We start from the raw sequence: 14,707 nt of genomic DNA, 5'->3' as shown, positions 1-14,707 counted from the left end.
CACCTGATCATTTTAGGAGCTCCCTCCTAAAATCTCAGCTTCCCCCCTATTTTTCAGTCTTACGGTGTCCCCAGAGGGTGGTGTAAATGGAACGAGACATCATCTGACATCTTTAACAAGGTCTCTGTGAACTTTTTTTTTTAAGATTTTATTTATTTGTTTGACAGAGAGAGATCACAAGTAGACAGAGAAGCAGGCGGGGGTGGGGTTGGGGTGGGCGGGAAGCAGGCTCCCCGCCAAGCAGAGAGCGTGATGCGGAGCTCCATCCCCGGACCCTGAGATCATGACCTGAGCCGAAGGCAGAGGCTTAACCCACCAAGCCACCCAGGTGCCTCTCTGTGAACTTTTTAAATTTATCGATCAGTTATTAAATTGGAGCTCGGAAATTCAAGAAAAAAATCACAACTGGAAAGATTAACCCTTTAGAGTATAAGTCTATGTAGCTGAACATCAACACTAGATTTTAGTATCCTACAAAAGTTCAAGCTACAAATTTCATGACCAAATCTGCAGTTGGCTTAAACACAGTATGTTCCACTATTTACAGTCATTTTAAAGGCTTATTTTGTGCATCTTTCTCAGTCTAGGATTTATGCTTTATAAAGGAATTGCCGTCTTAAGCATCATTTTCTGTTTTTCTTCATGCCCCAAAGTAAGTTTTTCTTTCATCCTATTTTCATCATAAAAACATACTATTTAAAAAGGGGGCAGGTAGTGCCTGGATAGCTCAGTCCGTTAAGTGTCTGACTCTTGACTCCAGCTCAGGTCTTGATCTCAGGGTTATGAGATTAAGCCCTAAGTCAGGCTCTGCACTGAATGTGGCGTCTACTTAAGATTCTCTCCCTCTGTCTCTCTCTCTCTCTCTCTCTAAAAAACCACCCAAAAACAACAAACAAAAAAACCATAGTGTTTATATTTTATTATAAAAATAATACACATACTTTTATAACAGGAAACATTTTTAAGTAAAATAACATATGCTTATTGTAAAGGATAATTTGGAAAGTATCAAGAAGTATGGAATAAAATACAGATTCCCTGTAACCACATAGCCCAGGGAGAGCCCATCATTTTGCGTGTATTTCTTCCTGGTTTTGTTTTACTGTTTTACTCTGTCTTCCATATCAGTATATATTTTTTAAAGATTTTCTTTATGTATTTGACAGAGATCACAAGTAGGCAGAGAGTCAGGCAGAGGGGGGGGGGCGGACAGGCTCCCTGCTGACTCGATCCCAGAACCCTGAGATCACGACCTGAGCCGAAGGCAGAGGCTTAACCCACTGAGCCACCCAGGTGCCCCATATCCATATTTTTAATCATGAAACAAAAGCAATATACTCACCTTCAACTTGGCCAACCTCAAAAGTCCTATGGTCTTGATTTTTTTTTATTCCCTTTCAAGTATTATCTTAGAATAAGTGTTCTTTTATTTCATTGTGATCAGAGTGTAGAAACAATTTTGGCTTCTCTGATTTGCCCCTGTTACACCCTGAGCATTGTCTTTTGTAATCCCATACACTTCATACTCCTCATCATTTGGGCTAATAATATTTCACTGGTGGGTGTAAAATTTACAAGTCCATTCTCCCACATGGGTTTTGTTCTAAGCCCCTCATTGACACAGGTGCTTCCCCAGTTTTCCCAATTATGAATGTTGGAATGAGTATTTCCACACCTGCTTCCTCTGTTCTTCTCAGGAGATTATTTCTCTAAGTCATATTCCCAGGATGGAAATAGGAGAAGCACGATTCTAATGATTTTCCTAAATACTGGAACATTTTGTCAGATTGCTTTCCAAATCGGCCGGACCCAGTCTTCCTGAGACAAGCTGGGCACAAGGACTGCCGTCCACATTTTTACCAGCACTGAACATCCATAATTTTTTCCTCTGTCAAATATATGAGATGACAAACATTTTTTTAGTAACTTACTATGTGCCAAGTTCTGTCCCAAGCCCTTGGTATGTATGAATTCTCTTTCTTTGAACAATCCCACCTGTTCAGGACTGTATTGTCCCATTTTACAGGTAAGGACACCAAAGCACGGGAGATGAAGTGGCCAAAACCTCATGGCTATGAGCTTGTGGAGTATAGAGATTCAAGCCCAGGTAGTCAGGCTCAGAAGCTATGCTCTGAACATCTATGGGGATTGAACACATTTCACATATAACATTTCCTTCTTAAAGTAATGTTTATTATTATAAAACTCAATACATGCTTCTTATAGAAAATTTAGAAGATCCAAGAAATCCAGAAGATTTCACCCAAAGTCCAGTTTCATGCAGACATAGCTGTTAACATTTGGGTCACTTCTGCTATTTAAAAAATAATATAGAATATTATAGATGCTTTAATAAATTTGGGGTATACTGAATATACAATTTATCATACTTCTAGTTTACTTTATTATCACGAGCCCCTATCATTAAATATAACCATATCATTAAATCATCTTTTTTTTTTCAGTTGCCATTAATTTTTGGCTCTTGGGGCAATGTTATCTTTTCAATATGAAAAAAAGCAAGTTCAACACAAAATAGAAATTTGAAGTGTAGGACAGGATGAAACCAAGGGCAGTGGAGGGAATAGCAAAAGGAAAAAATGAGATGTTGCCAAAGATGGGAGGGTCTCCTTGTCCCCTCTCTGGAAGAATGATTCAAAAGATTTAGGTGGCAGTACAAACCTTTCTGTATATACACAGCAGAGCTGGGTGTTTACTAAGAAAGGGTGGGGATGTGGAGGGTCTTTCTGGAGGCTAGTCCTTATTCCCCTTCTTGGCCCCCATTTCCAACCAAGGGGAAAAGGAAGGAATCCAACATGTGAAGGTGGTTCTGTAGGAAAAGGGAAGGATCCTGCTTTAACAGGGGTGGGGCAGACCCCTGCAAAACAAGCAGCTCAGGACACAGCTTGGAAGAAGATGGAAAAATAGAGATAATACTGTCAACACCTCTCCTGAAGCTGAGAGGAGCAGGGAAATTCCTGGAAATTAGGACTCAAGAGCCTGGATATCCCTCTCCAAAACTGCTCTAGAATAGAAAACCCTACCCCTTCCTTACAGGTACCTCTACTGCTATGAGGTAGCTTTGTTTCCTTTCCCCGGGCCTACCACATGGGCTTAGGATGATGTCCATCTACTGGGTTTTAAGCACTTGGTTCTAGATGGGATCTGATGAGACCCAGCTTCTTGGAGAATTATCTTATAAAACAAAGGGAAATACCAACTGGACAGATGGGAGAAGGGGACACCGAAAGGAAATACAGGGTTACTGAGAATGGCAGAAATCTAGGTTTCCCAGAGTGGAAGAGAGGAGACATTCAACAAACAACAAGTATTTTTTATTGAGTGCCTATTATGTGCCAGGCACTGTGTTCTAGGACCCCCCCCCCCCAAAAAAAAGGAAAAAAAAAAGAGAGGCAGAAAATGTAATTCTGAGGGAGAGGACAGGGGCAGCTGAGGAAGAAGGCTGAGGGAATGGAGAGTCTCTAATGGTTCACCTCCCCTTCCAATTTCCCTCAACACCCTTCTCCTCTCCATCTCCCCTTGTTCTCCATGCTATTTGTTATGCTCCACAAATAAGTGAAACCATATGATAATTGACTCTCTCTGCTTGACTTATTTCACTCAGCATAATCTCTTCCAGTCCCGTCCATGTTGCTACAAAAATTGGGTATTCATCCTTTCTGATGGAGGCATGATACTCCATAGTGTATATGGACCACATCTTCCTTATCCATTTGTCCGTTGAAGGGCATCTTGGTTCTTTCCACAGTTTGGCGACCGTGGCCATTGCTGCTATAAACATTGGGGTACATATGGCCCTTCTTTTCACTACATCTGTATCTTTGGGGTAAATACCCAGTAGTGCAATGGCAGGGTCATAGGGAAGCTCTATTTTTAATTTCTTGAGGAATCTCCACACTGTTTTCCAAAGTGGCTGCACCAACTTGCATTCCCACCAACAGTGTAAGAGGGTTCCCCTTTCTCCACATCCTCTCCAACACATGTTATTTCCTGTCTTGCTAATTTTGGCCATTCTAAGTGGTGTAAGGTGGTATCTCAATGTGGTTTTAATTTGAATCTCCCTGATGGCTAGTGATGATGAACATTTTTTCATGTGTCTGATAGCCATTTGTGTGTCTTCATTGGAGAAGTGTTTGTTCATATCTTCTGCCCACTTTTTTATATGATTGTCTGTTCTGTGTGTGTTGAGTTTGAGGAGTTCTTTATAGATCCTGGATATCAACCTTTTGTCTGTACTGTCATTTGCAAATATCTTCTCCCATTCCGTGGGTTGCCTCTTTGTTTTGTTAACTGTTTCCTTTGCTGTGCAGAAGGATTTGATCTTGATGAAGTCCCAAAAGTTCATTTTTGCTTTTTTTTCCTTTGCCTTTGGAGACATATCTTGAAAGAAGTTGCTGTGGCTGATATCAAAGAGGTTACTGCCTATGTTCTCCTCTAGGATTCTGATGGATTCCTGTCTCATGTTGAGGTCTTTTATCCATTTTGAGTTTATCTTTGTGTACGGTGTAAGAGAATGGTCGAGTTTCATTCTTGTACATATAGCTGTCCAGTTTTCCCAGCACCATTTATTGAAGAGACTGTCTTTTTTCCACTGTATATTTTTTCCTGTTTTGTCGAAGATTATTTGACCATAGAGTTGAGGGTCCATATCTGGGCTCTCTACTCTGTTCCACTGGTCTATGTGTCTGTTTTTATGCCAGTACCACGCTGTCTTGGTGATCACGGCTTTGTAGTAAAGCTTGAAATCAGGTAACGTGATGCCCCCAGTTTTATTTTTGTTTTTCAACATTTCCTTAGCGATTCAGCATCTCTTCTGATTCCATACAAATTTTAGGATTATTTGCTCCAGCTCCTTGAAAAATACCGGTGGAATTTTGATTGGAATGGCATTAAAAGTATAGATTGCTCTAGGCAGTAGAGACATTTTAACGATGTTTATTCTTCCGATGCAAGAGCATGGAATGGTCTTCCATCTTTTTGTGTCTTCTTCAATTTCTTTCATGAGTGCTCTGTAGTTCCTCGAGTACAGTTCCTTTACCTTTTTGGTTAGATTTATTCCCAGGTATCTTATGGTTCTTGGTGCTATAGTAAATGGAATCGATTCTCTAATTTCTCTTTCTGTATTTTCATTGTTAGTGTATAAGAAAGCCACTGATTTCTGTACATTGACTTTGTATCCTGCCACGTTGCTGAATTGCTGTATGAGTTCTAGTAGTTTGGGGGTGGAGTCTTTTGGGTTTTCCATATAAAGAATCATGTCATCTGCAAAGAGAGAGAGTTTGACTTCTTCATTGCCAATTTGGATACCTTTTATTTCTCTTTGTTGTCTGATTGCTGTTGCTAGGACTTCTAATACTATGTTGAACAAGAGTGGTGAGAGTGGGCATCCTTGTCGTGTTCCTGATCTCAACGGGAAGGCTGCAAGCTTTTTCCCATTGAGGATGATATTTGCTGTGGGTCTTTCATAGATAGATTTTATGAGGTTCAGGAATGTTCCCTCTATCCCTATACTTTGAAGTGTTTTAATCAGGAACGGATGCTGGATTTTGTCAAATGCTTTTTCTGCATCAATTGAGAGGGCCATGTGTTTCTTCTCTCTTCTCTTGTTAATTTGTTCTATCACATTAATTGATTTGCAAATGTTGAACCATCCTTGTAGCCCAGGGATGAATACCACCTGGTCATGGTGGATAATCTTTTTTTTTTAAAGATTTTATTTATTCATATGACAGACAGAGATCACAAGTAGGCAGAGAGGCAGGCAGAGAGAGAGGAAGGGAATCAGGCTCCCTGCTGAGCAGAGAGCCTGATGCAGGGCTCGATCCCAGGACCCTGAGATCATGACCTGAGCCAAAGGCAGAGGCTTTAACCCACTGAGCCACCCAGGTGCCCTGGTGGATAATCTTTTTAATGTGCTATTGGATCCTGTTTGCTAGGATCTTGTAAATCATCTTCAAGAACCAGATGTTTGGGGGGAAGTTTGCATAGTAATTCAGCCAGTAACTTCACCAATCCCCTCTTGGACACCTTGGTTGTTTCCAGTTTTTTACTTTTATAAATGTCCCTTGAGCTGAAGTCTGTGGTTGAGCACCTGACCAGTTTCCAAGTGAAATCCTGGCAGGGAAGTCATGGGATCAAAAGAAGAATGTTTCAGTGATCCCAAATGAGTGGGCCAATGGCTTCCCAGAACTTTTGTATCTGTTGGCAATCTGACCAGCAGAGGACAGGACTATGTCTCACCAATATCACCCATGGTAACTAGTACCATGTTTAAAGTCTTCCCAGTTATTTCTTTTAGTATATGACTCCTTTCATGGTTGAAGAAATGCTCGTTTATGGTGAATAATTTAGAAGACAAAAATGAAAGCAATGACTCCCTGTAAATCTTTATTCCAAAGATTCTAGATTTTTTTCTGTAAATACAAACTTCCTTTTTTGTTTTTCCTTTTTTGTTTTCATAAAACTGGTTGTGTGTATACACACATGTATATATCCACATAAATACAGTATACAATTTGTATGGTATATGCACACATATGATTTAAGATTTTTATTTTTTTAAGTAATCTCTATACCCAACATGGGGCTTGAACCCACAACCCCTAGATCAAAAGTCACATGCTCCACCCACAGCCAGCCAGGCAACCCCACACATACAATTTTAGAAGTGACTTTTTTCACTTAGTATAATGTGGATATTTTCCCATGATAATGCAAGCATGTTTATATATAAACATATATATAAATATATAGAAACATGTATGTGTATCCTCATAATAATACTTCATACTAGGGTTTCTTGAGTTTATTTAACCAATCCCTATTTTTTAAAAATATTTTATTTATTTATTTATTTATTTATTTATTCATCAGAGAGAGAGAGCGCACAAGCAGGCAGAGTGGCAGGCAGAGGTGGAGAGAGAAGCAGGCTCCCTGCCGAGCAAGGAGCCTGATGTGGGACTTTATCCCAGGACCCAGGGATCATGACCTGAGCTGAAGGCAGTGGCTTAACTGACTGAGCCACCCAGGCATCCCTAACCAATCCCTATTAATGGACATTGAGAGTGTTTTCTTTTCCATCATTGGACATTTACTATTTGACACTTGTGCAAGGTATCTCCATAAGATAAATTCCTAGAAATAAACTTGTGGGACCAAAAATGTCCACGTTTAAATTTTGATAATTACTGCTAAATAATCTTCCCAAAAAAGGATGAACCAGTTTACATGACTCCTGAAAGTGTATATGAATGCCTATTTCTCTGTTGTCCAACTTCCTTCAAAAATTACTCAGTATTATCCTTTTAAAAATATTTCTAAGGGCACCTGGGTGGACCAGTCGATTAAGTGTCTGCCTTTGGTTCAAGTCCCGATCTCAGGGTACTGGGATTGAGCCCTGCATTGTGTTCCTTGCTCAGTGGGGAGTCTGCTTCTCTTTCTTTCTCCATGCTCCCTCTCCCTCTGTGTGCTCCCTCTGCTCTCTCTCAAATAAATACATCTTTTAAAAGGTTTTAAAAAATATTTGTAATCCAATAAGTAAAGATGTCCTAGCAATAGTGAGATTAATGACCTTTTATATGTTTGTTAGGGTTTTGTCTTCTTGGGATTGCTTATTTATGTATTTTGCCCACTTTGAATTGGGCTGCCTTTGTGTATTGATTTATAGGAGCAAGTCTTTATGTATTACATAGATTAACCCTTTGGTATATACATCACTAATATTTTCTCCAGGTTTGTTATTGCAATTTTGTTTATGATGTATTTTGCTACATAGAATTTTTAAATTTTTAGTATTCAAATCTATTTGTATTTTCTTTTATCATTCTTGGACCGATTGTCATGCTAAGAAAGGCGTTCCTCACTGCCAAGATTATCCTATATTGTATTCTAGTACTTTTATGACTTTTTAACAATTAAATTTTTATTCTGTCTGCATTTTTAAAAATGTCTTATGGTATGAATTTTCAATCTCTAGAGGCCACCTGCATTCTTTGGCTTGTAGCCCCTTCCTCCATGTTCAAAGTCAGCAGGGTAGTGTCTTTAAATGCCTTCTCCTAATATATTCCATCACATATGTACCTTTCTCAGCACATTTGATCCACTTCCTTCTCAAAGACTCACCCTCACCCTTTTATTCACATAATAATTTAGAATGCTCTTGAATTTTTTTAGTATAAAAAGAAGCTAATTTTGAATCTTGCCTTTGCCATTGTCTAACTGTCTGATCCAGTTTCCTTATTTTTCTTATTTATTTATTTATTCATTTGATCAACAGGAATCACAAGTAGGCAGAGAGGCAGGTGGAGAGAGAAGGGGGGAAGCAGGTTCCCTGCTAAGCAGAGAGCCTGATACAGGGCTTGATCCCAGGACCCTGAGATCATGACCTGAGCTGAAGGCAGAGGCTTAACCCACTGAGTTACCCAGGCGCCCCTGTGTCCTTATTTTTCAAAGGAGAATAATATGACTTTGTTATGAAGGATGTTTTCGATTTCAAGTCACAGAAAACTCAGAATAATTCAAGCAAGAGAGATGATTTACTTACTAAGTGATCAAAAAGACTAGGCATTTAACCTGTTTATCCTGGTACTTAAGAATGCCTCCAATGGCAAGTAAAAGAAAACCCCAACTCAGATCCTCACAAACTCTAGAAAGAAGAAATCTACAGGTACGGCAACCTCTAGCTGCTAAACACTAATATCTCTTTACAATTCACCCGAGATTTATTTGTTTTTTATTGCACGTGTATGTTCCCAAACATTTATATTTCCTGATCACAGAGGTGTCCTTTCATTGGTCTCAGCTGCTTGCCTGTTTACTTCACAGCACAAATCATAATTTCCCTTTATATGTCTCCTATGTACTGCCCGCTCCCTAACCCCTGAAAGGCAGGGTCCAGGTCGTCTACCACTATATCCCTAGCGCCTGGAGCACTGTGTAGAACAGAGTAGGTTCTCAAAAAATAGTCTTCAATTGTCTGATTGACTTCAAGGCTGAAGTCATTCCCCTCCCTGCCTGCGTGGTATGAGAATGGTAGTTTCCCCACACCCTCCTTAAGACTATGTCATACAGCTTCAAATTTTGACCAGAGAGATAAAGATGGCATTTTTTTTCCTCCTTTTCTTCTCTTCCTGGTGACCTCCTATTCATCCCTCAGAAACTTATTCAAAGATCCCCTCCTCTGGAAAACCTTCCTCACATCAGCTCTTTCCTACCCTTCTTCGTGCTCGAACATATGTTTCCCATTAAGTCTTATGCGCAGAGCACGCTGTTTTGTTGAGCATCCCTGCTACTTAAAAGCGCCTGTAATGAGGGGCCTTCTCCTAGCGCCAGCTCTTAGGCTGTTGCCATGGAGACAGACCCGTTGATGCCAGCTGACGGTTGCACTGGAGACAGACGCTGGCGATGCTTCTCCACTCCGCCTACGGAAGCAGAAGAACTCGGACATCTGTATATCCCTGGCGAAGGCCGCGGGGGGCTCCGGGTTTTCTTCCTCCTTGACCGACGAAGGATGGTAGCCCAGAGGAGCCCGAATGCTGCAGGGATCTGGGAAGCGTAGGCCGTCGGGGAGTCGGTGCAGGCGCAGACGCATGCACAGCCCTGGGGCTGCGCCGCACGCACCGTCGCCGCCGTGGTGGGGGCTCCGCGTGGGAGGCCCACTCGAGGTCCAGGACACAACTGCCAGGTACTTGGGGCCCCAGACACTCGTCGCATCCTCCCCTCTTTGGCCAGAAAAGTGGTTCGGAGGGATCTGGAGGACTTAGGCCACTTAACCGGGACGAAGACGCGCGAGAAGCCGGCCCTTTCCAGTGGAGCCCCAGAGTGGTGGCTGGCACGCGGCCTCAAGCGAGGTGGGGCGGGGCGGGGCTGTGGGCGGGGCTAACGCGAGGATTGGCTGGGGTAAGCACGGGGGCGTGCCTGTGCCCGGGAAAAAGAGGGGAGCCCTCAGCCAAAGAAGCAGGCTGGGCAGAAGATGCTGGCGTTTGTTCTGAGAATCCTCATGCCCGGGCTCCTTCTTGAGTCCAGTGGAAAAACAGGGTCAGAGGGCGTGGGTGTTCGACCAGGGTTGTTAACCGATCCTCTCCTGCTCTTGGTTTAGGAATTCACTGGCTGAGTTGAATGGTGTGGAACTAGCTCTATTTCAGTTTCTAACTCACTTTCTAAGGAAGGTGATTAGTAAATGCTTAGTAATAAAATCTACCACTATTATTGTTTTACAAATAATACATTTCTCAGTCACTTATTAATCGCCAGGTGATGTGCTATGGTCGAGGTTAAGAGTAGGGCTCCAAATTTAGAAATGCTAACCTTACAAAATAAATCACTAAAATTTATAATAATAAAATCGGTTGAGTGCTTATTATGAGCCAAGGGTAGTTTTAGTTTTAACGCTTAGTTTTAATGCTAATAATTACTAAAAATGATTAATTACACCAAAACAGCTAATATGTATGCGTCCTGGGAGCCAACCACAGCTCTAAACATTTCACCAGCATTTACCCCTCACAGCCTCCTGGTGGAGTCCCAACATTGTTCTTGCCGTGTTGTATATGAGGAAACGCAGACTTGCAGGGGTGATGGCACCTGCCCAGGGTCACCAGATGTTTTGGTGAGATGGGAGTCTTCCCCTTTCACATAGTGGTTAGGAGTCCAGGTGTGGAAGTTCAAAATCCTGGTTCAAATTCTGGTTCTAGAACTTCCATACTGACCAACAGGGTCAGGTTTCCTTAACCTCATTGTCCCTAGGTTTCCTCATTTATATGGTAAGAATGATACCAATATCTGTCTCATAGTGCAGCTCTGGGGGCTACTTTGATTTATGGAAAGCCCCTGGCACATGGTGAGTCGTCAGTGAATGTTAGATATCATCACTGCTTTGATTTGTTGTTGATTTGGGTATATGATGTGAGGTAGGGCTCTTTTACACGTGGTTATCCAGTTGTCCCTGGAGTGTTTGTTGAAGAGATTGTTCTTTTCCCTTGAATTGTGGCACCCTTGTCAAAAATCCACTGGGTTTAAATTCCTTCTGTGTTATACTTGACTGTCCCTGAAGAAGTAGTGGTGGCTCAATTAAGGGTCCGGGTCTTGATTTCAGCTCAGGTCATGATCTCAAGGCCATGAGATCAAGCCCTGCATCCATCCAGCTCAGCACTGAATGTGGAATTTGCTTGAGATTCTCTCTCTCTCTCTCTTTTCCTCTCCCCCACCCCTGCCACTCACACTCTTCTCTGAAAAAGAAAGAAAATACAAATAAAGCAGGTAAGATCATGGAATTTCAAGGCTGAGCGTGGATGGGTTTGCTGTTTCCTGGCAGACCTTGGACAAGTCACCCAATCTCTTTGAGGTCTCATTTCTGTCTCAAAACAGACTGAGCAAAACTTACCTTAGAGGGATGTTGTGAAACTACGTGGAAACTACACGTTTAAGGAGCGCTTACAACCTGTGTGCTTGGTGATATCCTCATGTTACCCTGTGTGCTTTCATACCTGTTATAGTGCTTGCTTCAGCAGCACATATATCATACCCATTATATAGATGCAGAAAACTGAGGCATGGAGAGGTGATACTACCTAAAGTCGCACAGGCAGGAAGTAGGCAGAGAGCAGATTGGCTGACTCCCAGTCCCGTGGTAAACTCCTGCACCTACCCCTTCAGACCCAAGGTGGCTCATGGCCAGGGACTCACCGACACCAGGCAGAGCCTGGAACAGCCTTGAGAACGCTGGAGCCCAGCGGAGTCCAGCATGCATGGAATGGAGGAAGGGGGTCTGGCACCGAGCATTCCTGGGACTGCAGGCCAGGCCAGTCTTCCTACTTTTCTTCCCTCAGCTCTGTGGGCTTAGGGCTCTACCCTTCCGTAAAAGGGGACCTCTGAGGAGGAAGGGGCAGCTTGGTGGGCTGTGTGGATGTCCAGAACTCAGGTGTGTCTTGCCTGAAAGGCCCTCAAATGTTGGGTTTACCCAGCCCAGTCAGAGGAGCAGTGAGCAGGGTACATCCCACACCCAGGGCTCAAGAAGACAGAGCAGTCAGTGACCAGTGGGTGTTGGGCCCTGGGGTATACCGGGGGTTCTGGGCACAGGAGACACAGAGGAGAATGAGACAGAAGCCCCAGCCACTGTGGGGCACGCAGCATAGGAAGAGAGCTAGTGCCAATAAAAGGCCACTTGAACCACTTGCCTCAAATGGACCCCAACAAAGGGTTTGCTTGAGTCAGAACTCTTAACATCCTGGCTCACACTTTGAGAGTCCAGCCCAAGTCCAGTGTCTTCTGAATATAACGCCCAGCTTCAGTGAAGTGTAAAGACTGCACATCAACCCTATGGGGGAGGCTGTAGGATCACCCACTCCACAGATGCAGAAACTAAGGCCCAGAGGAGCCAAGTGACTCACTAGTGGTCCCACAGCTAGTAGGGAGAAAAGACTAAAACTGAAACCCAGAAATAAGTCCATTTCATCCTAGAGTTCACAGCATGTAAATTTTATTTTATTTTATTTTATTTTATTTTTTATTTTGAGAGAGAGGGAGAACATGAGCAGCGGGAGGGGCCGAGGGAAGAAAGGGAGAAAGAGAATTCCAAGTAGGTTCCACACCCAGCACAGGGCCAGACGCTGGGCTTGATCCCACAACCCTGAGATCCTAACCTAACCTGAAATCAAGAGTCAAATGCTTACCCAACTGAGCCACCCAGCCTCCCCACAACATGGAGATTTTAGTCTCCGCTATGTAGCAAGTCTCAGGACCAGGAGAATATTAATGGTTTCTTCTGACAAAACCATGGGAGAGTTCACTGGCACAATGGGCAGGGGGGCATCTCACAGAAACATGAAGGGCGCCTGGCTCCCTGGGCAGGCCTGATCCATCTTGGGCCACATATGGGAGCCAGGCCCTGGCCCACACTCTTCACAAGCAGCCTATCACAGAAGTGTCACATAACCCTGGGAGGACTGAGTGCCATGGGCCCCTAACAACAAACTTACACTTATTTTTGTGTCCTTAAGAGTACAGAGGTCACGCCTGGGTGTTTGGCCTTGTCATTATTTCTATACTGAGTTTTTTGGGTCACCTTTGCTCTATGGGGCACACAGCCCACGCTGTTGTGCAACCATCCGCACTATCTAGATCTGAGACATTTACATCACCCCAAAAGGAGACCCCCTCCCTATTAAGCATTTACTCCCCATTCTCCACAACCCTGCCCCTGGCAGCCCTGATCTGCTTTCTGTCTCTATGGATTTACCTATTCTGGAAGTTTCATATAAGTGGAATCACACAATAGGTGACTTTTTAATTTTGGTTGCTGCTGAACATCTGCTTTCCTTCTGGGAGTCTCTAATTTTGATGCATCCCAGGCCAAGGGCGTCTAGGGGACCAGCCTCCAGTACAAACTCTGGCGATGACTGGGTCTCTACTGAGCATCCCTGGTAGAGAACATTCCACACGCATTGTCACACCTCACTGCTGGCGGAATTAATGTGACTTGTGTGGCTCCATAGGGAGAGGATTCTGGAAGCTGGCACTGGTCTCCCCTGGACTTCACCCCATGGGCCTTATCCCTTTGCTGATTTTGCTCTGCATGATTTTGCTGTAATGAGTCATGGCCGTGAGCATGGAGCGTGACACGGGGCTTGATCTCAGAACCCTGAGATCATGACCTGAGCCAAAATCAAGAGCCAGGCCCTTACCCACACCACCCAGGCGCCCCTAAACTGTTTTATTTTTAAGGAGGACTTTCTATATTGCCATGAGTGGGAAACTAGTATCTCTTGTCGGTAAAGGGAAAAGGGGGAGAAAGGAACTAAAATGCTGAGGGGAAAATAATTAATCTGTAGCTGCAGTGGTTGCCTGAGCCTGAGGCCTATGTCTTTGTAACTAGAGAGGAGTGAACGACATGTGGTCCATGTTTCCTCCTCAGTCAGGATCACACTAGAAGGAAGTGTGGTCTGACGATGTATCTGAGGACCAGCAGAAATTGTGTGGCTCCCTGGTGTCCATGCCCCACCCACACTTGGGGAAACAGACATAACCATCCCCTCTCAAGGGGCAGTTTTCACCCTTGGAAGCCTTCCTCCTCCAGTACATAAGCACTTGGCTGGCATGGAGGCCCTTGTGTGCCCAGCATCCGGTAAGATACATGGCACCAGGCTGAAAGAAGAAACCAACACTTTTTAGACAAAACTTTAATCAGAGAACCAACACGCACACATGAAGGGCACTTCCACACTGGCCCACAGCAATACAGGTCAGTAGTTACAGAGTCTTCCCCCCCAGCATGGCTGCCAATTTTCCACAGGGCCTCTCGCCTCTCTCTCTAGTGTCAAAACTCTCATTGAACACACTCATCAGTTTGAGTTCCTGCCTCTGCGCTGCCCCTTTGGTAGAGAACAGGCCCACTGCAGAGACTACACAGTGATCGGAGGGTGGGGACCACATGCAGCGAGCTCGCTGTTCTGGCCATTTGAAAATTAGTATGTTCCCCACTGTGGTGTGGGCCCCAGTGGTCAGCCAGTCCGTTCCCAGTTTCAACAATAACAATCAACCAGAACAATGCAAGGTGCAAGGTTTAAAAAGCTCGAGCACAGAGCACATACTCCTGAGCTTTTTAGCGCCAAAAACATGAAAGATACCCAAAGTGTCAGTGTCTTCATTAGATTCTGTTTGTGCTTCAGGAAACCTGTCACTGGTCACTCAG

This window comes from Lontra canadensis, unplaced genomic scaffold (genome assembly GCF_010015895.1).
Source record: "Lontra canadensis isolate GAN:19392208 unplaced genomic scaffold, GSC_riverotter_1.0 scaffold107, whole genome shotgun sequence".
NCBI lineage: Eukaryota > Metazoa > Chordata > Mammalia > Carnivora > Mustelidae > Lontra > Lontra canadensis.
Note: the sequence above shows the minus strand (reverse complement) of the source record.